This window comes from Podarcis liolepis (genome assembly GCF_965112155.1).
Source record: "Podarcis liolepis genome assembly, chromosome: 2".
Classification (NCBI taxonomy): Eukaryota; Metazoa; Chordata; class Lepidosauria; order Squamata; family Lacertidae; genus Podarcis; species Podarcis liolepis.
In genome coordinates this window covers 36,215,215-36,239,436 of record NC_139555.1, presented here as the reverse complement: position 1 = coordinate 36,239,436, position 24,222 = coordinate 36,215,215, and the positions used below count along the sequence as shown (strand labels likewise).

At 45.5% G+C, this 24,222-nt stretch overlaps 1 protein-coding gene and 1 long non-coding RNA gene across 3 annotated transcripts in view; one reads left to right on the top strand and one right to left on the bottom strand.

Annotated features, from left to right (window-relative positions):
* Window positions 1–407: 407 nt before the first annotated feature.
* On the bottom strand, window positions 408–9,066 carry LOC310699624. The gene is made up of 3 exons (XR_014522167.1): window positions 8,949–9,066; window positions 2,739–2,826; window positions 408–1,267 (listed from the first exon to the last, which is right to left on the bottom strand). It is a non-coding gene; the product is annotated as an uncharacterized lncRNA (long non-coding RNA).
* The window catches only part of RHBDF2 (rhomboid 5 homolog 2), a 58,982-nt gene continuing 43,714 nt past the window's right edge, over window positions 8,955–24,222 (top strand). The window contains exon 1 of one of the 2 annotated variants that reach the window (XM_083487510.1): window positions 8,955–9,563. The gene's annotated coding sequence lies outside the window, so the exon portion shown is untranslated. Of the gene's footprint in view, window positions 9,564–19,526; window positions 19,546–24,222 lie in introns of those variants that run through there. The other variant, XM_083487513.1, reaches the window with a different exon arrangement.

The window sequence follows — 24,222 nt, the reverse complement described above, 5'->3', positions numbered from 1 at the left end:
TTGATTGTAAAAGGTACAAAGGCAAAGGACCCCTAGATGGTTGAGTCCAGTCAAAGGCGACTATGGGGTTGTGGCGCTCATCTCGCTTTCAGGCCAATGGAGCTGGTGTTTGTCAACAGTCATTTTTCTGGGTCATGTGGCCAACATGACTAAACCGCTACTGGGGCAACAGAACACCGTGACGGAAACCAGAGTGCATGGAAATGCCGTTTACCTTCCCACCGCAGCATTGAAACTGCTAGGTTGGCAGAAGCTGGGACAGAGCAACAGGAAAGAACTGCTGCTTATGTACATATTCAAACTAAAGCAAACATTGTCCGACATTTTAAATAACTCTTTCTCATCCTCTTTCTCTCTCTCAAACTTACCATTTATTTAGACAATTTACATATTGCTTTATTGCAGTGGACCCTAAGCAGTGTAGAAAGAACGGAATACAATATAAATTGGTTTAAACTATTAAATCAGAATTCACTTATTGTGCCTGCTGGAACAAAGAGTCTTCAGTAGATGCTGGAAGTTGGCACAGGCCTGGCAGCAAATGCGACGCTCAGGAGTCACAGTTCAGGAGGTCCAGAGAAGGACAAGAAATGATAAAGATGCCCAGATAAGCTTCCCACTCCACTGGGCCAGCTTTGAAGGGTGAGAGGTGGAGTTCTCACTCCCAAGACTCTCACCTTACGGGAATGCCAAGCTTGCAAGGGTACACTCCACCAACATTGGGTGGGTCTGCTCCCATCTGTCTTATGGACAAGGCTACACTTTCCGGTCTGGTCCCTGCCTCCTCCTTTTCAGTCTCCCCCCTCGGCTGATCAAAGCCTTCTCCAGTCACCTCTAAGTCTCTCAACGCCTGAGCAGGTCAGAAGGCAGAGCGGGCATCTCTGGTCCCCCTTCTAAAGCGACTGAAGCCAGGGTGGAAAGGGTAGAGCCCCCCTCCTCCAACCCAGCTCCCTGCCATTCAGCCCCCTCCTCCATTTCTTCCTCTTCCTGCTCCTCCTGCATCGCAGCCTGCCAATCCAAGCCTGTGAGGCTCAGGACATAGTCTTGTTGCAGTCCCCACACATGCTGTTGGCAGCAGAAAGGGCCCTGGGACTCTCAGAGCCCTAGCAATCTTATCAAGTGCCTGGGTGCTACGGTAATGCCATAGGTAGCAAAGTTGATGAGCTCCAGATATTGATGAATTGCAACTCCTATGGGACCGACGGATGATGGAGTCCAGTAACATCTGAAGTGTGCCAGGTTGACACTTGCTGCCATTTTTTCCAACCTGGGAGGAGAATCAGAGATCTGAGTAAATGCGACCCGACTCTGAAAATAGGTTCCTGGCTCGTCAGACTCTTTTTATTCTGAAAACATTTTGCGGAAATGTTCCAGAAAAAATGAACTTTCATTTTTGTACCAAAACATCGGCGAGAAATGGTTTATCTACTATGGGGCCTTTATGTAACATCTGTCATTATAGCTGGAGAGGGGAGGAAAACAACATTTGCAAATGCTTGAGCCAGAGCTACAGTGGACTCAGACTGCCCTCCGGTGTTCAAAGCAGGGATAAGTGAAAAATGAAATGATCCTCTTCGCAGATACAGTGGTACCTCAGGTTAAGAATTTAATTCGTTCTGGAGGTCCATTCTTAACCTGAAACTGTTCTTAACCTGAGGTACCACTTTAGCTAATGGGGCCTCCCGCTGTCGCCATGCAATTTCTGTTCTCATCCTGAAGCAAAGTTCTTAACCTGAGGTACTATTTCTGGGTTAGCGGAGTCCGTAACCTGAAGCATCTGTAACCTGAAGCATCTGTTACTCGAGGTACCACTGTATTTTATTCAGAGTTCCTCTAGACATGATTTTTGTTCATAATGATATTGGGGCAGTTACACGCAATCCTGCTGTCATTATTTGCAGCTGCAAAAGTGTTTTTTTGGGGGGGGGGGGGGTATTTCCCTTAGGTCCCTACTGAAATCCTGCGTACTACAAATCTTTTCATGCTACAAATATTCTGGGGTTGTTTTCTTGTCATACTTTATTCATTTATTGCATTTACATCCCACCTTTCCCCCCAAGCTGCTCCAGGTGGTGTACATAGTTTTCTCCCCCCCCCCCATTGAATCCCCACAACAACCCTGTGAGGTAGGTTAGTCTGAGAGGCAGCAACTGACTCAAGGTCACCACCCAGTGAGCTTCATGGCCAAGTGGGAATTTGAACCCTGGTCTCCCAGATCCTTGCCTGACGCTCTAACCATTAGGCCACACTGGCTCTTCTTCTATAGTGCTAAAGTGCAAGAGAGCCCTTCCAGATTGCAATAATGCAATAACATGGGGAAAGCTACCGCAGGACATCTAACAAAGCAGAATGGTGCGTTGAGGGTCAAGTATAAATCCAAACCCATGGAGAAGAGGGTGCCATCCACACTGTCACATCTCAAAGTGCAGGGACGAGGCAAGGCAAACAGTTCAAACAAGTTCAGAGGTGATATCAAAACTATCTGCTCCCTCTTGACTTTTTCATTCAGCCTCCTATCAAGCTGTTAGACTTTTGCCTTACTGAGATTCCATTATCAATACAGCACCACGTTTAGAATCAAATCAAATCTCAAAATGGGAGAGAACTCCCCTTCCCCCAAATTTGTGAGGAATATTATTAGGATGTCTCCCAAACAATGTTTATCAGATGCACATCTAGGGCTCTGTGCTCTGTGGTCTTCCCTGAGCAGTGAAATTTAGGGCATTCTGTCTACCCACTTTCTAGGACTCCCTTCCTAAGATTTGGTGCCTGGTTGATTCTCTTCCAGCGATGAAGAACTTTCAGCTTCGGAAGACATTTTGGTTCCTGGAGGAGGAGTAGATGAAACAACTTTTACTGGACCTTATGTTTGGGCTGATTCTTTGCTTTCAGAATCTGTTTACAGTTGTTCATTCTAGGATGTTTGTTTTGTAGTGTTGACTGAATTACTATATGCCTCTTTCGGGTCCTGATAAGGCTGGTTAAGCAGCAGGTTGTAGTTAATAATTAAATAATTATTAATAATTAAATAATTAAATATTTAATTAAATAAATAAATAAAGTCTTTAATTTTTTTTTTAACTTCCTCTTCTATTTCTATATTGCTTAATATTTCTTCATTCAATTTCCATCTACATTGTGATCTCACCTCCCCATGTAGGATTACCATTTGAGTTGTGATCTGATAAAGTCCTTGGTGATACATACGCTTCAGGTTACATACGCTTCAGGTTACAGACTCTGCTAACCCAGAAACAGTATCTTGGGTTAAGAACTTTGCTTCAGGATGAGAACAGCATTCGTGCTCCGGCGGTGTGGTGGCAGCAGGAGGCGCCATTAGCTAAAGTGGTATCTCAGGTTAAGAACAGTTTCAGGTTAAGAACGGACCTGCAGAACGAATTAAGTTCTTAACCTGAGGTACCACTGTATTTCTATTTTTTGTTTTACTCTTACTTTTGTTTTACTCTACAATTCTTCCCTCCCACCTCCTCCTTTCCTCCTTACTCCTCTCTGTCTCTTACCTATCTACTCTCCTTCTTCACTTATTATTATTTATTTACTGAATTTATATACCGCCCTATATCCAGAGGTCTCAGGGCGGTTCACAGAAAAGATCAACATAAAAACCACAATATATATAATAAAAATAAAAACAACACAATAACCCCTGCCCCTGGCAAAAAAGCCACATTTTAAAACGATATAGGATGTCAATCAGATCAACCAAAGGCCTGCTTAAAAAGGAACGTTTTTGGCTGGCACCTAAAGGCACCAGGTGAGCTTCCCTGGGGAGAGCATTCCACAGACAGAGAAGGCCTGTTCTCATGTTGCCATCCTCTGGACCTCTCAAGGAGGAGACACAAGAGGGCCTCAGAAGATGATCTCAGGGTCCAGGTAGGTTCATATGGAAAGAGGCAGTTCTTGAGGTATTGTGGTCCTGAGTCGTTTTAAGGCTTTATAGGTCAAAACCAGCACTTTGAATTGGGCCCAGAAACTAATTGGTAGTCAATGCAGTCAGATCAGGATTGGTGTAATATGCTCACTGGGCCACTGAATTCTGCACTAGCTGAAGTTTCCAAACCATCTTCAGAGGCAGCCCAACGTATAGCACATTGCAGTAATCTAACCTTGAGGTTACCAGAGCATAGACAACACTAGTTAGGCTATCCCTGTCCAGATAGGGACGTAGCTGGGCCACCAGCCAAAGCTGATGGAAGGCACTTTGGGCCACTGAGGCCACCTGAGCCTTGAGCGACAGCAAAGGATCCAGGAGTACCCCCAAGCTACGAACCTGCTCCTTCAGGGGAAGTGTAACCCAATCAAGAGCAGGCGATCTCCCACCCATCTGGTCTAGGGAACCACCCACTAACAGTGCCTCAGACTTTTCTGGATTGAGTTTCAGGTTGTTGGCTCTCATCCATTGCCGAGGCAAGGCACTGGTCCAGCTCTGCCACTGCCTCACCTGCATTTCCTCTTTCTCCTTCTTCCACCTCCTCTTGTTGACATTCTACTAATTGTCCAAAGTCTTTGTCTCACAAATGATCTGGCTTTCATTACTTCCACACATCCTTGTTTATTTCCTTTACTTACACAACACAAAACACTATTGCTGCATGTAGGTTTTATTTTATTTGTTTTTTATCTTATATTTTGGAAATGTACATCCAGGGGCTTTTCCCCTTTAAAATTTTTTTGGGCCCCCAAGAGAGTGGGGCCCTAAGCTACAGCTTGTTTAGCTTATACGTAAATCCGACACTGCCTCTGGGTATTCCCACTGGAATGAAACCTTTTTCTTCTTCTGTCAATTTGTATTCATTCCTTTTTTAAAAAAAGGATTTCCTTTAAGATGATGATTCTTTGTTCTTGAATTACCAGTGCTTTCCAAAAGTGGGCTTGCAGTACATTATCCTTGAAATTTCTGGAAATGGATATCACTAGGCAGTCGCCTAGTAATCTCTTACTTTTTGCACAAGGTGATTTCACTGTAAATTTTATCCACTGCTCTGTTGGTCTCTTCCTCTTCACTTTCCAGTAAATTTGCTAGATGATAATATAAAGTTATTTCTGATTTGGATGCTATGGCATGTGCAGTGCCGGATTTACATATAAGCTAAACAAGCTATAGCTTAGGGCCCCACTCTCTTGGGGGCCCCCAAAAAAATTAAAAGGAAAAAACCTGGATGTACATTTCCAAAATATAAGATAAAAAACAAATAAAATAAAATGCACATACAGCAACAGGGTTTCATGTTGTGTAGGCTCCTATGATGTAAGTAATGGGACCCGCCTGCTATCCTGCTCCCTAAAATATCACTGGTTTGCTCATTTCTATATATATAGGGTGCCTACATTCTGCATGGATTGGTTGCATGGCAACATGTACAAGTGGCTTTAGATACCTATTAGGTCCATAAATTACCATATAGCGTATATTCAACACAAAAAACAGCAACAATTTGTTGTTGACAAAGGACAGCTGGATATATAAAGGGCCCCATTACCTTCAGTAGCTTAGGGCAGTGTTTCCCAACCACTGTTCCGCGGCACACTAGTGTGCCGCGAGATGTTGCCTGGTGTGCCGCGGGAAAAATTTAAAAATTTGAAAGATTTTTTTTTTAAAAAAAAGTCAAATTTTCGATTGGGGCGCCGTCACTAGATGACCCCTGGGGTTCCCTCCCTCCCTCCCGCTCTGCGCCTCCCTCCTCCTCCTCCTCCTCCAGGGAGGCCTTTCCTGGCTCTCAGCCAAGGCTTGGTGGCTGCCACTCACTCACTCGCTCGCCCACCCGTCCCTCCATCCCTGCACCCGGCCTCTCCCCCTCCGTCCCCGGCGCGGGGGCTGCCGGGATCCGTAGTCCCCTCGCCCTTGGGCTCCGCGCCCGCGCGGGGTGCGCAAACTACGTTTCCCAGCGTGGCCTGGCAGGCCAGGCGTTTTGTTTGAAGCGCTCTTCTCCCGGCCATGGAATGAGCGCAGCGGCGGCGGCCGGGCGGGCAGGGGCTCTTCCGCGCAGACCCCGCGCAGCCTGCCTGCGCCCCCGCGGAGATCGGGCGGCAGGATGGAGCCCGGGGATCCCCGCGGAGGCGGAGCGGCGGAGGCTGCCCCCCAGGTAGGGCTGCGTCGGGGGTTTTTTATTTTTGCAATGCTGCATCCGCGCCGGAGGGGACGCATCGGACCGCGGGGAGACCCCTTGGCGGGCGTGCAAGGCAATGCATGCGTGCAGGCGTTGCATGGAGTGCAGTGCAATGCAATGGCAACGCAGCGCCCTGCATGCATGCATGCAACTTCCACCGGCGCTCCGGACTTGGCAGGTGAGGGGGGTCCCCAGTGGGCGGCAGAGAGAGCCGGGAGTGCGAAGGGGAGCCAGGGGGGAGCAGCACTGCTCCCCGAGCCGAGCCCGGGGGGAAACTTCGGCGTCGTTGCGCCGGGTGTTGGAAGCGGAGGCTGGCGGGGGCCCCTCACCTGCAAAACCTGGTCGCCTCTCATATATTTCGTGCATTGCATTCATCGCCCGCTTTCTCCTCCAAGGAGCTCCCGGGGGTGCGCGTGGTTCTCCCCGTGTTATCCTCGCAACAACAGCCCTGCGAGGTGGGTCAGGCGAGTGGCCCAAGGGAGCACCCAGGGATTGTCCTGGCCAGGTGGGGTGATTTGAACCCTGCTCTCTGCCCGGTCTTCGTCCTCATTTAGCCCCCACATGTGCATGACTGTGCATGACTGAGGTTTTCCCCCCTCGTCTTGGCTATGGTGTGAGTCTGTGCTGTTAATTAATTGGGTTCTGCCTTCGGAGAAGATGAGCCAGCCCTCAAGGAGGTGATTATGTAATTTGCTAGCAATTCATGTCCCTCCCGGTGTGACGCTGTGCGCTGACGTCACGGGGCTGTAATGGTGGTGTGCCTCGAGATTTTTTTCATGAAACAAGTGTGCCTTTGCCCAAAAAAGGTTGGGAAACACTGGCTTAGGGCCTCATCAAACCTAAATCCAGCCCTGCACATGTGTCATCAGTCATCTTTGCTTTTTGTCAATTTATTCTTTTGCTCGCTTCTAGTTCTATTGCAATGGTTACTCTCACTTGTCCTTGAGTGCAGCTGTTGTTTTGTCTAAGTTATTATAGATTATTTCTCCTAACTTTCTCCTTAGGTAGAATTTGGGAATGCTCAAACGTAATTGATACTGGCCCTTATTAAAATATTGTTCTTTTAAAGTCCAGTTTATCAACTATTTGCAGATTCCATTTACTGTCTTTTTTTTACAAAGTTTTTTTTGTCCTGCTTGCACACAAATAATTTCCAAATTCTATTAATTTAATTGTCCTTCGTCCCCCCTACTTGTTTATGCACAGAGATGGGGGGTAAGGAAGTTGTCTTGTCTCAGAAAACACAAGGTATCAAATACAGTAGTACCTCGGTTTGCGAATGTAATCCATTCCGGAAGACTGTTCGGCTTCCGAAATGTTTGAAAACCGAGGTGCAAAGGGCTGGCTGCAAGTTCAGTTGGAAAAATTGAAAAACACGCAGCGGAAGCCATTCAACTTCTGAGGCGCGTTCAAAAATGGAAGCAATTATTTCTGGGTTTTTGGCGTTCGAAAACCGGAACGTTCAGCTTCCGAGACCCTCAAAACCCAAGGTACCACTGTAAATCATAAATATTAGTCCTTTTTAATTATTATGTTTCCTCCTTAACGCAAGTCTGTCTTCTGAGTTTTGTGTGTCCTCTTTAGACATAAGCAATAAGGGAGTGCATGGGGGCTGTTGTTACAGTCTAACAGTAAACTTTCCCTTCTCTCATGCTGTACTTTCTGCTATTTGCTTGTCCTGTTTATGGGTTTTCAACCTTGTAAACATTTTTGCCCCAGGTGAAGCATGCAGGGGGTATCAAAAGCATCCATTGAGGATCCCAGCCTGTGTGGGTGGGTGTACGCAAATGTGTGGGCGTGAGTGTGTGCCAAACTGGGTCTTTGACTGGATCTAGACACGTCAAAGACATGTTTCAGTTAAAAGCGTGGCAAACTTTGTATGAGAAACTGAGTAAAAGCACAAACAGAACTCCATAGCGCCATCTGGTGTCACTTGAGTATCTGAGGTCAGGCAGGAATTTTGCACATTTCTAGTGCCATGGCACTCATAAACTCAAGTCATCACCCTTTTGTTTCTTCTGCTTCCCTGGATAGACAGCTACCACCCTATGCAAGCTTATTGGAAGCATTTCCCGCTGTGCATTTTCTGGCTAGATCCCACACCATACATATAAAGCCCATAACTTCTCACCAAAGAATCCTGGGAACTGTAGTTTAAGGGTACCGGGAACTGTAGTTTGTGACAGGGAAATCCAGCTCCCAGAATTCTTTGGGGGAAGGCATGTACTTTAAATGTGCATTAGATGTACTTTGAATCTATGGTGTGGATCACAGTTCAGAAGGGACTAGCTGAAATCGAGCTAATTATGATTACTTTACTTTCAGGGGCTGCATGATTTACACAACTGGGTCTAACTCAGTGGTTTTCAACGGGTGGGTCAGGACCCACTAGTGGGTTGCAGCCTGATCCAAGGCGGGTCACGACAGAAGCACTACCACCATGCACATGCGTGATAAAAGATTAAGAAATGGATCCCCCAAACGCATGTTTGAGTTAAAAGTAAGTCTTGGGTCCGAAAAGGTTGAAGACACCTGATCTGACACACTTCGTGCGTGCAAATCCAGTCCACAAGCCTATTCATAAAACAGGTGTGCGGGGGAAGTGGTGTGTGTGTGGATAAATTAATCAGAATTAAAGTGTAGCTTTACACGAGACTCCCTTGATATATTTTGGAGAACAGCTCCCCAGCAGGACGGGATGAGGGTGGGGACTGGGAGACGGAGTCCACAACATCTGGAATGAAAAGCTGCACCCGATTTTCCACCGAAAACTCGCAGGTAACCGGGCGGGAGCGAGGCAGCCACGCCCCGATTCCGTACCGAGTTTGGCGCGCAAAAGCGCATGGAAGCGCAGGGCGGCGTTCCGAAGCAGCGGCGCGTCTGGGGAGCGGGACAAACCGAACTGCCTGCGAGGGGCCTTTGGCAAATCGGCGGCGGCGGCGGCTCCCCGAGGCCCCAGGGCCCTTTCACCTGCCGAAGGGGGGTGGCGCCCTTCCCCTTCTCCCCGCCCCCTCGGCGCCTCCGCCCCGCTCCTTCCTCAGGTAGAGCGTCGTCGAGGGGCGGCGCGCTGGCTCGGGCGCTTCCTCTCCGGCGGCTCCGGGGCGGGGAGGGAAGGCAGCAGAGGGAGGCGCTCCAGCGACCCGGCCGGGAGGTGGTTTTGCCCTCGTGTTGGGCGAGCACGCCTCGCTTCCTTTCCGCCGGCTTCCTTGTTTGACAGTCGAGCGGGGCAATCCGGTCCCTCCCGCCGCTCTCCGCCCCACCCACCTACCCGCCTGCGCCCTTTTCCCAACAGCGACGCGCAGCCTGAGCGCTGGAAGTGGAGGGTCGGAAACAGATGAGTGGAAGGAAGGCGGGCGCGCGGGAACGGCCTGGCGACTCGCACCGACGGCGCTGAGGCGGCCGAAGGCAGCGCAACTTCCGCGTGGTCGCCGCTAAGTAAGTGTCTGCGCGGCTTGCTCGCTTTCTCTTTGCCCCGTCTGTTGCTGCTGGGACTGCTTCTTCCACCACCGCCTCCTCCTTTCTCTTTTTCCTTTCCTTGCTCGCCTGTGTCACTTGCTTCCTCCCCTGCCCTCGCTGAAATAGTTTCTTGAGTAGGTGTGAATGGTTTCTTGCCTGGGTCCTCCTTCGCCTTTTTTGTTCCCGCGCTTCTTCCCCTTTCTCTCTCCCCGCGCACCCGCCCCTGTCCCGACAATGTGTATTTCTGGCCATGTTGCAAGGCTGCGTCTGCTTCCTCAGCCTGCCTGTTTCCCCGCCGGGGATGAGGTGCTACTAAGGCAGCATGGATGCAGCTTGGAACTTCCCTCATTTCATCATGCACTTGCCTTGGGCCTTCTCTCTTCCTTGTCACTTCGCTTCTCTTTCCGCCCACCCGCCCCGAAGTTTTATTCCAGTGACAAACCAGCAGATCTCGCCTCCAATTTTTTCTTTCCCCCAACTTTTCTGTAAGTTCGAGCAGTAGGAAACCTCTAGCTATGGATAACACATGTATGCCATATTTATTTACTCAGAAGGTGAAAATAGTTAACAATGAAAATGTATGCCATATTTATTTACTCAGAAGTAGGCTTGATATCTGCCTGGTTTACTTCCAAGTAAGTGTACAGAGGGTTTGCAGTGTTGGTTGTGTCCTCGTTCATTTTATTTATGATTGGTTAAAGTGTTTTTTTATAATCCAAATATCCTGCTTTCTGCCGCCATGCAGAAAGGGAAAATAAGTCAAGGTAGCCTTGAGCAGTAAAAAATAAATAAAAACAGAGGCACAACATACATTAGGCCACTATCATGATAAAACACAAGCGGTAACTATGTTAGTCCATTGCAGCAGACACAGCAAAAAGATCTGTGGCCTAATTTTGGAGGGGGTAGAATGGCAAGGCAATCCTAGCAGAGTCTTGTGGTGCTTTAAAGGCTCATTGCTTCTACAATCCTAGCCATGCCTCCTCAGAAGTAAACACTATTGACTGCAGTGGGGCATATTCCCAGATAGGTGTGCTTATGATTGCAACTTTTTATGAAGCAAGTTTCTGTGAATTAGGGTCCACATCATCAGATGCATGACACAAGGAGCTACTGATTCCAGCAAAGGCAGCAATTCAAAAGACCAAGATGGAGATAAATAGGAATAGCATTTACTTACCTGCAGAAGATTAGTTTTTTCGAGTACAGACTTTTTAAAAAGTCTGCAATGCAGGAATCTTTTCCCCAATGTGGGACTCAAACCTATGACCCCGAAATTAGAGTCTCATGGCCTATCAAAAGTCCCAAAGTTGTATACTCATGAGAAGGTCATGGACATATCCAGTTGAATGTTTGTATGGTCCTTTCCATGCAATTGGGGGCCTTGATTAGCCAGTGTTTCCCACTGCATGGCAGAGCCCTTTGTGCATAGGTCCTTTCTGCTTAATGTTGTACATGGCATTGCAGAGGGCTGTGCGAATCAGGGGTGCTCGCTCCCCCCCATTCTCAGTGTACAAGAAGAACATTTGACGACTTACCTGCTGCATCCAGTGCCAGATAACTGCATAGGATTACAGCCTATTAAGTAGAGTGGGTTGGTGCTACTGCACTGCAAAGTATAGGTTGAATCCTTGAAGCATCCATTTAAAGTAGATACTCAAAGAATCCTGGGAATTATAGTTTACCCCACATACAGAGCTACAGCTCCCACTAACTACAGTTACCAGGATTCTTGGGGTTGGGGATAATGTGCTTTATATGTATGGCATGTATTTAGCTGAAGATGTATAGCCATGATTGTCAGATGCATTATTTACAACCTCATGGGAAAGTCTTTTGTGGAAAAGGGCAGTCATGGTAGAGAAATGAGTGTGCAAATCTGCATCCTTTATATTGACATTCTTTACATTGGCACAAATCTGCATCCATTATATCTAGTGGTTAGACGTTATAATGCTATTGCAAATATTGCACAACTTAGTACATTAGGCTGATATCACAATAAATACGTCTGAATGATGGTGCATTCTAAACTGTACCCAGTTGGGGTTAGGTATATCTTGCTTTGTGGTGAATGTGTGTTTTTGCACTAGGGTGGAATGACTGTGAATTACAACTCATCTGTTCTGTTATCTGCTGCTTGAAGATTACAGATGTTTATCATGCTGCATACCACTGTTGTCAGTGCCAAGACCGTATGTGTTACTGCAAACACTGCCTTGTCAATCGGCACTGCAATTGATTTTCTTATACATAATTATATCTGATCTTTTAGCATTTGGTTTGACCTCATTCCTCTCTGGTCCCATCCCACCCAACTGTGGGTTTATGTGTATCACACACGCCTGACAAGTTAGAATTATGCTTCATGCATCTGAAGTGGACTCTGGTCCCTGGAAGGTTATCGCAAAAAAATTGCTCTTGCCTTTCAGGTGGTATAATACTGTCTTCTTTTCTAAAACAGGTATCACCAGCCCAGTGTTTGCAGATACAGTGGTACCTCGAGTTACAAACACCTCAGGTTACAAACACTTCAGGTTACAAACTCCGCTAACCTGGAAGAGTTACCTCGAGTTGAGAACTTTGCCCCAGGATGAGAACGGAAATTGTGTGCCAGCAGCAGCAAGAGGCCCCATTAGCGAAAACATGCCTCTAGTTAAGAACAGTTTCAGGTTAAGAACGGACCTCTGGAATGAATTAAGTTCGTAACTAGACGTACCACTGTACTGGCTTTCACTGGTGCCCCACAATCTGAGCTTTCATTTATTTACAGAAGTCAGTCTCTAGCCCTCCTAGAAAGGAAGTTGGGGAACAAAATGTGCAGGTACCTTCTCAGAGATTTCTGTGAAATGAGAGTGTTGTGACCACCTTGTATATTTTTCCTGGTACGGAGGAATGCTCCCTGATGCTATGAGACAGCAACAGTACATGTGTGTGGTTGGAAGTGTAAAATCAATATTTAGTGATTTCCACAGCTAGGACTGTGGTAAGACATAGCTTACTTCCCACAGCATGCACAAGGTTGTTGAGGGTGGCTGTCTCGGATTTTGTGTTATGTCACACCCATACCCCATAGCACCTATTTTGTGACTTGTACCCTCACAGTCTCTCAAAATTCAAAATGGGTCCCCTGGTTCGAAAAGGTTGGCAACCTCCTGTCCTGAAGAAATTGTAGAAATCTGAGTCTTCCACTAACAATGCACTGAATCCTGCCCACTGTGCTTCTTGCTCCTGTGAGCAGCCTGGCTGCTGCGTTCTGCACTAGCTGCAGCTTCTAGACCCGATACAAGGGCAGCTCCACATGAAGCACATTACAGTAATCAAGCCTTGAGGCTAGCAATACACATAGCACTGTGGTCAGGCTTTTGTGCTTCAGGAATGGCCACAGCTGGAATATCAGCCCGAGTTACAGAGATTAGAGATACAGCTACTTTAGCTTGTTAAATTACGTGTGTTGTTTACATCTTCCTTTATGTGAGCTTGTAGACTTGGGGTTTTTAACAGCTTTTTAATGGGGGCTTCAAGAACTCTTACAGGGAATTTCCTAAATGTGTTATTGAAAGCAGTTTGGCAAATGGTGCAAGTCTGTGAGTTCCAAAATACACCATTTATCCTTGTTGTTTATTGCAGTTTCACTTAAATATCCTAAGAAAGCACTTTCTAGAGTCTTTCCTGCCATATGATCATTGATCTTCAATGTCACCTAATAATATTTCTTAGCCTTTGGACAAGGCCAGTGAACTTAAATAAAATCTGCCTTTGAACCATTGATCTTCGGTAGTAAAACCAGTATTAACCTAAAATATATTATTAAGATGCTGCTGTAACATCTTGTTGCTGAAGTATCTTGTACTGAGATGCTGTAAGGTTGTAAATGTTCATTTTTTGTGTGATGAGAGAGTCATGCCCAAGATCACTAAATGAAACTTGGTGAGATGACTACATCTGATTTGATATTATGGCTTTCGCATTCTACAGTGCCTGGAAAATGAACTCATAGCAGTAAAGTGTGGGTTGTGATGCAGCGGAAAACTCCCTTCCTGCCATCTGGCCAGGAACTCTGCCTTGCTGTTTTGTGTATGTGTGTGTTTAACAGATCATTCGCCTGTATCTGGGATGTGCCCAGTAGAAGCTGAAACCTAGATGGATAGACTGCATTTACTCTGGAGATGTAAGTCCTGAATGTTCATGATTCTATGTGTTGGACTAGACCTGTGTTTCCAAAACTTAGGTCTCCAGCTGTTTTTGGACTACAACTCCCATCATCTCTAGCTAGCAGGACCAGTGTTCAGGGGTGATGGGAATTGTAGTCCAAAAACAGCTGGAGACCCAAGTTTGGGAAACACTGGGCTAGGCCTTGCGGGGGACCAGGGTTCAAACATGCACCCAGTCATGAAGCTCACTGGATAACCTTCAGCCAGTCAGCCTAACTTGCCTCACAGGGTTGTTGTGTGGAGATTAAATTAGGAGGGAGAAAACTCTGTATGCTATCTTGAGCTCCTTGGAGAAAAAGGTGGTATAGAAATGCAATACTGTGGTACCTCTGGTTTAGTACTTAATTTGTTCTGGAGGTCCGTTCTTAACCTGAAACTGTTCTTAACCTGAAGCACCGCTTTAGCTAATGGGGCCTCCTGCTGCCGCCGCGCCGACAAAGCACGATTTCTGTTCTTATCCTGAAGCAAAGTTCTTAACCTGAAGCACTATTTCTGGCTTAGTGGAGTGGGTAACCTGAAGCGTATGTAACCTGAGGTATCACTGTAAATAAAAAATACTGGATTGTTGGCAAGATTGAGAGAATGCTGTTCAAAAGTGATATGAACAGTTTTAAAGTTCTCTATAAATGCTTACTACCTGCTAACTCTCACATACAAAATGGTCCTTAGCTCTCAAAAAAAATTGAGAACTGACTCTAAGAATGAGGACCAAGAAGAGTACAGAACAGTAGCTTCCATCATCCATGAGCTCTTACTAAAAGTAATGCTTCAGGGCCTAAGCTGTGTATAGCAGCTACAGTGGTTTCTTCCATTTGGTCAAACAGCACTTTTGATGGGTGCTGTCTGTGAATTCCATTGATTATAAGGCTTGTGGCTTACACCCACTTCTTAATGACCAAAAGGCTTCCCTATAAATAGAAACCTATAATGAGCAATTAATATTAGGCTATTAAATGATGCTGAATCATAAGTGCTTCTGCTTGGCGAGGCTTTGACCTACTCATCAGCCCAAGCCCTTTCTGTTTTTTCCAGAGCTGTGGAGGAAACTGTTGCTTTCGGTTTACTTGGGCATGTTGTGAAACTGGTAGAAAAGTCATCTTGTCTTTGAGATCTCATTTGTCTTGAGCGTTCTGTGAATAATACTGTAATGCTTTTACTTCATTTTTAGAAAACCACTCCCCTTTTAATTTTCCCTTGTAACTTAGACGTCATTGGTCTGTTTGCCATATTAATTTTTAAATGGTCCAAACAACATTCTGCCGAATTGTTACATCTGACAAAGTGGACCCTGGTTTACTGTATGAAAGATGTGCTCAGTGTGCCACAAAAAATGTCTTTTTTTTTTATTCTGCAGCGTTTTCCTTGCCTACTGATTCTGAGTTATTAGAGAGTGTTTAAATAACTTTTTCTGTTGCACCACATACCCTAGGAAGAGCAAACCATGACCCCCCTTTTCTTGCAAAGTCTAACTTCCCACTTTGTATTAAAAACATATGAACATGCCAGCTAGTTCTCTGTTTTCCCATTCTTTGTGATTGCATTGAGGAAGAAGTTGTGTGTAGGGTATTTACCAAAGAGGTAAGACAATGCAAGACTTATATCTTAAAGCAGGGGTAGAGAACCCCCATCAGCCCCAGCTTATGTTCAGGGACAAGGGAAGTTATAGTCCAGCAACATCTGGAAGCCCACAGATGTTCACCACCTGTGTCTTAAAGGCTTTTGGATCTCATTAGGATAGTGGAAGGGTTAGCCACTGTTTTCAGAGAAATGTCCTAAGTTACTCTGTAGTGTTTGCATGTTACCTTTAAATGATGTGAATGCCTTAATTAATTTTACAATGAATGATTTTAGAGTGTTGTTTATGTTATACTTTTATACTGTTTTATTGTTGTTAGCCGCCCTGAGCCCGGCTTCGGCTGGGGAGGGCGGGATATAAATAAAATTTATTATTATTATTATTATTATTATTATTGTAGCTCGGAGAAGGCCAATGAAGAAAAACTTCCTTGTGGTGCCAAATGATTCCTCCATTTTCCTGTTTGCTCAGATGAGATCAGTATCTTGTGCACAAAAGCTCAAAGAAAGAATGAAGCTGACAAGATTCCTGTTTTGTGTAGTATTTCCTGCTGTTCTTCATACATGCATAAAAGGAACAAATATAGAAAACTCTCCAAAAATGCACATATCCTTGTTTTTGTAGCCCCAGCTTAGTAGCAGACAACGTTTATTAAAACAAAAACAAAAATGTATTACATTTTTGTCCCACCCTTTCTCTAGAATGCTCAGGACATGATCAGTCAGGCTCCAGTTCCTCCCTGCCCCCAATGATTCTATCTCCCATCAGTTCTAGCCAGCATGGTCAATAATCAAAGATTATAGCAATTGTATTGGAACATCTGGAGAGAGATTATAGCAATTATATTGGAACATCTGGTAAGATTGCCATTCATGGTTCTCCCCCCCCCCCATGCTTTGATTGTGCTTACCACATTTCAAAATTGAGCAAAATTAAACCTTTCACGTTGAAACAGAATCAAAACAACAAAGTAGCAAGACAGCCCCAGTGAGCACTACCATTAATGCCACATTTAAATATTATTATTATTATTAGTAGTAGTAGTAGTAGTAGTTTATTTGTCCCCTGCCCTTCTGGCTGGGTTTCCCCAGCCACTCTGGGCGACTTCCAACAAAATATTAAAAAATACAATAGAAGAAGAAGAGTTTGGATTTGATATCCCGCTTTATCACTACCCTAAGGAGTCTCAAAGCGGCTAACAGTCTTCTTTCTCTTCCTCCCCCACAACAAACACTCTGTGAGGTGAGTGAGGCTGAGAGACTTCAGAGAAGTGTGACTGGCCCAAGGTCACCCAGCAGCTACATGTGGAGGAGTGGGGACACGAACCCTGTTCACCAGATTACAAGTCTACCGCTCCTAACCACTACACCTTAACATTAAAACTTCACAAAACACTGACTATTGAAAACAACTGAAAAGTTTTTTTTAGAATGAAAAGGTCCGCAGCTAAACGCAGTCTGATAAGTGGGATTCAAAGATGACTTGCTGTGTTTCCTTCAGCACTCGGTCAGTTATGCCATCTTTTCCAATCTGGCCAGAATCTGTGGTCCCAGCAAAGTGGACAGGAGCTGAAACAAATGAGGAGATGACCAGAGGGAGAGCCCAGTTTGCCAGACACCCAGCATGATAGAACCAATCTTGATCGTGCATTAGAATTCTACCCGTTTAATGTGTGTTGCAATATTGCTTTCCTAACTGGTTTTTGCAGCTTTTCTGAAAGTCTGTCAGCGCAAAAACGCCTCCCTTCCTGGGAAGTCAGGCACTGTGCTGGCAGCCTCATCTTGTTAGTGACAGGAAGCTGACTCTGCACAGACCTGTCATTGTGCAAGCTGAATATCCTGGGAGCAGGCAGAGACAAAATGCCCATTTCCAGCAAGGCTGTGGACATCTGTGCATTCGGGTCTACGTTCTTGACAAGGAAACAATGCCTATCTGATGATCAAATCTGTGTCTTAACTGTAGAAAAGCATATAGGAGGAAATTTCTTAGGAGATGAGGGGGAATCTACACCAGCTTAAAGTTTCTAAGACTGGCTCGTCAGTAGACCAGTTTCAACACAAACTGTGTCTGCCCTGGAAGAATACGCATGTAAAAAATTAGAGCATAAGATATCCGTGGATGTTTTTCTTTCGGTAAAATGCATGAGCAGAGTGGGGGCAGAAGTCCAGTGTTTGCTTATTACAATAGGCATTCTTGTGTGATGTTTGGCGTATATATCTTGAGTTTCTAACACTGCTTCAGCTTCGAGCTGCAAAGCAGGCATGGGAAAGAGGTCTTCCACGGGCCATTCTGTTAGGAGGCAAAAATGCGGGAAATTGCCTTGGTGCTTGCTTAGCCTTGCCAACTGTTTCACAGCCTTGCGATTCTGTGAACAACATGTACTAATGGAAGTTTTGGATGTGGTTGCCCTCTTTCTTTTTCCTCTTCTTCTTCCCAGAGCCATGCAACAGCTGCTGGACTCCCACCCTGAATCCCCGGCAGGCTCTTGCATCTGCCTTCTTGATTTCCAGAGGGTGGGTGTTCACTGACATTCTCCTGTCAGATCAGGAACTTTCCCCCTACACAGCTGTGTTTTTAAATTGTGTTCAGCGGCTGGTGGAAGAATCCTGCGAACTTTGTAAGCAAGTGGCACAGAGGGTATGGTATGTTCAGATGCGTTTTGGGGGAAATTCTCTTTGTTTGCTCCCGCTCTCTGCTTAGAAGAGTGTGAATAATTACAGCGGAAACGTTTGTAATGGCTTTTCCGTAATGTATGGCTGGTCTCATATCTGGAAGCAAACGATCCACAGTGTAACCTGACCCCCCTCCCCTAAACATTGCAGGTGGGGGGCAGTGACAAGTGTACAGTATTCTGTTTCTAGAAGTGAAACTAGCTTTGGTGGGGGATGGAGAGCAAAGGAAGGCATGTTGCTCCATAATGGAGAAAAATGTCCCAACAAGGTTCTCCTAAAATATATATATTTTTGGTACATTATTCCTAATTATGTATACTGTTGGGATAGTGATAGAAGAATGTAAAGTGGTGTAGCTAAGAAGAAACTATGTATGTGCTTCCATTTTATATACAATGTATTTAGTATTTTAAGGGTTCCTCTAAATCTGAAACTTAAATAAGCACAGGTACAGTCATACCTCGGGTTAAATATGCTTCAGGAAGAGCGTTTTCAGGTTACACTCCGCGGTGACCCAGAAGTAACGTAACGCGTTACTTCCGAGTTTCACCGCTCGCGCATGCGCAGACCTCAAAATGACATCACGCGCATGTGCGGAAGCTGCAAAACGTGACCCACACAGGCGCAGGCGCGCAGTCACGTGTTACGTTCTACTCAGGATGCAAACGGGGCTCCAGAACGGATACCGTTCGCATCCAGAGGTACCTTGGGTTACATACACTTCAGTGTGCATACATACACTGTACAGTGGTACCTTGGGTTACATACACTTCAGGTTACAGACTCCGCTAACCCAGAAGTAGTACCTTGAGTTAATAACTTTGCTTCAGGATGAGAACAGAAATAGTGCGGCGGCGGCGGCACAACGGCAGCAGGAGACCCCATTAGCTAAAGTGATGCTTCAGGTTAAGAACAGTTTCAGGTTAAGAACACACCTCCAGAACGAATTAAGTTCTTAAGCCGAGGTACCACTGTACTGAGAATTCTGAATTTGAAAAGCTTCTGATAAATATTCAGTTATATTTCTTTTTGAGAGCTGATATTGCAGTTGAAATGCATCTGACTAAAATTCACATGAAACTTGCACATAAATCTACTTGAGTGTGTTCAGAGAATTCTGGGCCTCTCTTCCACCATGCTTCCTGTAAGCTTCCCCTTTTCCTGTCCAAGAGAAACTCGCCGCCACAACCTGCAGCAAAATCATCCTACATGCGCAGAGCTAACTTAGTCCCAGCTTTCCATGTCTACCTGCTTCTACTGCTAGCACCTGAAAGCCTGAAAAAGGAGAGGCTCCTGTTCTGACCTGAAAGTGTCCAACTTTTCTTCTTAGGCCTCACTAAGTGAATGATGTTGGCTTGGGTGGAGGGAGGGACACAGGAGAGGTGTAGATTCATAATGACTGAGATTCTTCAATAGACATCAAGACACCTCCCAGTGCAAACCTAATCATGGTCTGCTCAGAAACAAGTCCTACTGAAGACAATGGGACTTATTCCCAGGTAAGTAATCTTAGGACTGCAGGCTTTGTTATTAGGAAAGTTTAGAACACCCCCATGTTTAATGGTTAATATGCACAGTCTTGTTCTGCGTTTATAACAACTTTGAACTAATACTGTACCCCAGAGGGATTTGTGAGGACCTTGCCCCCTCAGGGAGATTTCAGGGTCCTTACTTGAACTTCGAGGGATTTTTTAAAAAAATGCAAGCATTCAGCCTGTTTACTTGTGTGGCAATAGAAGGAAAGCGGTAGTCGATATCCTACATCTCCCCCTTCCCTCGGTCTTCCAGCCAGTGGGTAAAATGTGATATTTTTATCTTACAGTTAAACCTCAATTCCTGAATGCCTCTGTTACTGTACGTTTCGGCTCCCGCATGCCGAAAATCTGGAAGGAAATGTTCCGGTTTCCAAACGTTTTTCAGAACCCGAACGTATGGCGCGGCTTCTGCTTGAGCGCAGGAAGGTCTTGCAACCAATCGGAAGCCGCGTCTCGGTTGTCGAACGTTTCAGAAATCAAACTGTCTTCCAGAACGGATTACCTTCGACAGCTGAGGTTTGACTGTATAGTGGTACCTCGGGTTAAGAACTTAATTCATTCCGGAGGTCCGTTCTTAACCTGAAACTGTTCTTAACCTGAGGTACCACTTTAACTAATGGGGCCTCCCGCGCCACCGCCACACAATTTCTGTTCTCATCCTGAAGCAAAGTTCTTAACCTGAGGTACTATTTCTAGGTTAGCAGAGTCTGTAACCTGAAACGCCTGTAACCCGAAGCATCTGTAACCCAAGGTACCACTGTATTAATATTCAGTACAATCAACTTTTTCAAATACATAAACCTGTTAAGAGCATAAGAAGAACCCTTCTGGATTAGGTGAATGGCCCATCTAGTCCAGCATCCTGTTCTCTGAATAGGATTCCTCGCAAGAAAAGGGAAAAGTTGACAGCTATGGGCCAGGTGTCTGTGGTGTGCATGCAAGCAGGACTTAAGCGCAGCAGCACTGCCCACCTGCAATTCCCAGAAACTGGTATTCAAAGAGCTCCAACAGTTTAGGTAGACCACAGCCATCCTGGCTAGCAGCTGCTGATAGTCTTTGTTGAATCCTTTGATAAAGCCATATAAGTTGGCGGCCACCACAGCTTCTGCAGTAGTGAGTTCCATAGTTAAACTGCATGAAGAAGTACTCGGTGACCCCCCCCCACCAAGAAGTATGTATGTGCTCCCAAGCCACAAAAGTTCTGGCTGCAGGCTTGGCCTGACTTCTAAGACTGCAGCTGCTGAGCAGCTGGTCAGCACAGATCTTCTCACAGTGTGAGCTGTGGTATGAATGGTTGTGTGTCTTGAAGCCTACCAGCTTCTTCTTCGTTGCAAAGAGTGGGACAAAGAGAGCCTTGGGTCTCTGTCTGGTTTTTGTACTGTATTGGTTTAAGAGAACTGCCAGATTTAAGATGGCAGCCCTGTACATGCTTAGCTGAGAGTAAGACCCATTGAAATCAATAGGATTGGCTTCTCAGTGGATGCATATAGGACTGCTCTGTAAACAACAGCGACAAGTGTTTCTCCAGTCAAAAGCGTGCCATTGAATTTTATTGATTCCGTCCTGTTCTGAGACACGCAGCAAGAATAGGGAAAAACACATGTTGTGCAAGGGAAACATAATTGTCAAACCAGAAGCATTGGCAGGTGGCCCGGAAACAAGTGTGATATTGGATACTTTTGACATATTAGATTTCTGCTGTTGTGGCTGGAGTTCAGGTGCAGCCTGAAGCCAAAGGGCCTTGCTCCTCTTCCTTATTGGATGTGTAGAAAAGTAAAAGTTGGCTGCAGAGCCAAGCCTAGTCCACTAGAGAAAAGTGCCCATGATGAAGGCCAGTAACTTGGTGGGTAGAGCACCTGCCCTTTCCGTCCAAAAGGTCCCTGGCATTTCCAGTCATGACTGGAGCCATTGCCAGCCAGTGTAGACAATATTGAGCTAAATCAGGGTTTCCCAAACTTGGGTCTCCAGCTGTTGTTGGTCTACAACTCCCACTATCCCTAGCTAGCAGGACTCACTGGTCAGGGATTATGAGAATTGTAGTTCAAAAACAGCTGGAGACCCAAGTTTGGGGAACCCCAAACTAAACAGATTGCCGGTCTGGTTTGGTGTAAGGCAACTGCCTATTGGGCTCTTCGGAGTTTGTGGTTTGGGTGCCCCTTTGAGGGAGTTAAATAGATCACTGCTGGGACTGTTTTTAATACTCCAGCACTTTGGCCAGCTTTGGTCTCTGTTTGGTGTGGCAGAGCTGTGGAATTGTGTTGAAATTGTTGGGATGTGCACTAATTGGAAACAAAAGCAGTATGTCTGCCCCAAAGCATTTGCAGGCGCAAACAGTATTGGAAGTGGGGATTGCGTCTAACCTCCCTGATACCGTTAAGACCACAACCCGTCACAAATGCACAATAAAAAGGATATCTGGAGGACCCCTATGTTCCTGTACTGCCTCTGGCAGTTGGCAGCTGAGCTCTTGCTCTTGTGGTTCAGGCACCTCTTCTCACTAGTCCAAATATCACTGAGCCAGGAACATTGGGGGTCATGTGGTGCATGTTCGTCCTCAACTGTCTGCGCATAACTTGCCTAGTCAAACACACTTTTTTATTATGCGGTTGTTGGTGCTGGGGGATTATTTGAGATTATCTCTGTAATTCATAGGCTGGCATGAGTGCGACCTTATTATATTGGCTCTGACATGAGTGTGACCTTATTTTATTAGCTCTGGGCTAAGCATTGTCATGTGCTATCTGTAAATCTGACCAGCTCTGATTTGCTTGCCTCTGCTGGAACAGCCTGCTTTTTAAATCTGGGCAGGAAGTGAAAGCTGCTATACAGTATGAAGCTGTGCAGTTTTCATGGAAAATATGCCCTTTGAAGAATAGCGTTGTCAGACCCGTTTTTCTCTGCACCCACTCTCTTTTTCTGTAATGGTTAAAGCTTGCCACACAGGCTCCTTCTCCCCCTACCTCTTTCTCCAACCCCACCTCCCTCCCCCAGCTCCAGTGTGACACCCCAGAATGTTCTGAGCAGCCTTTCTGAAGCTCATTCACTTCTTCTGGAGGACTAGAATTTTGGGAAATAGTGGTTCGAGTGTTGGGCATGGGGGACTGGGTCCAAATCTCTGCTTGGCCACAAAGCCCACTGGATGACCTTGGGCCAGTCATTGCTCCTTAGCCTCAGATAACTTATTGGGTGGTTGTGAGGAAAACAAGAAGGGGGAGAAGGAGAACCATTGGTGCCATCTTGAGCTCCTTGGAGGGAAGTGGGATATAAACGTAATTAAAAAATATAAGTGGCCACTTGTTGTGTTGGGATGGAAGGAAATGTAGTAGAGGTGATTCTGACAAGTGGCACGCTGTGCCAAGAAGTCATGAAAGTAAGAATGGCCAGTTTTATTTTGTCTCTTTGTGGCCTAGTGAGTTGTCTACATCATGTAATATTGAGGAGCTGGGCTTCTTGACAAAAGGAAAGGTGATGCTCTCTGTGTAAAAGAGCAGGTGAGATGTTCCTCAACCAAGACCTGATGTTTCTGACTTGACTTCGAGCTCCTGCTGGATAATGCAAAGGGATTATCACACCATATCGCATGCTGGCTATACCAATACATATCAGTGGTAGTAGGGTGGATGGTGAACTTGAAGGGAGACTGTTCCCTGGGACGTGACACAAATGCACTGTTAGTAGCCCAGGAATGCTCTTCAGGGATAGATGTCCAGTGCAGAAGTATCTCTGTGTTGCCCGAGTTGCATGACGAAGGGATGTCTTGCACAGTGTTTGAACTTTGGTGTACGTGCTTTTACGCCTCACCCCCATATGTTGAGATTGTAGGAAATTTTAATGGAACATGAATTCTTTCATTACAAAGGGTGCATGCTTCAATGAGAAGTGATGGGGATTTATAAAGAGGAATTGCTCTTGTAGCTCACAAAGATACATATGCTGAAAGCCCTTCTAGAGTTACGTGTGCTCATTTTTAAAAGAGGAGATCTTGACCAGTCTGAGGCCATAACATAGTCAAAATTCTACATAGGTGCAGAGGGAGCTTTCATTCCCCTCTCTTTCAGGAGTGTTGCGTGTGTATCTTCTTTTAGAAATCTAAAAATATGCCAGACCCCTAACACTGATTTTAAATTAATTTTCTGTGAAACTTCCCTTCCTTTAAAAAAAAAATAATGCATGGAACTCTCTCAGAGGTTTTTCTGCTATGAGCAAGCAATGGGGAGAACTTCCCCATCCTGTGAATACAAAATGCAAATTAAAGGAAAGCAAAAAAGAACTATGACGTTAATAGTTGTTTTATCAGTTGTATCCTGGGAACTGGTGTGTAATGATACTGCCCTGTCCTGCTTTGGTTGGGGGGGGGGTAAAAAATTGCTGTGTTTTCAGCTATATTGTTCTGTTGAGCATGTGTATGTTAATTCCAATGTGGCTGCTGAATGTGTATGGAATTCTTCTGCCCTGAAAAATGTCATTAAATGAAACCAACATGTCACTACAAAACACAGGGCCTGAGTGCTATTTTTGTCTAAACTATTTTTATATGTGATGAATTGATGGCAGAGTCTAATCCAGATTCTGGTCAATTTTTATGGTGAAGCTTTTTCTTTCCTCTCCCAAATAGAAAGGTACTTTGGGATTGTTTAGAAT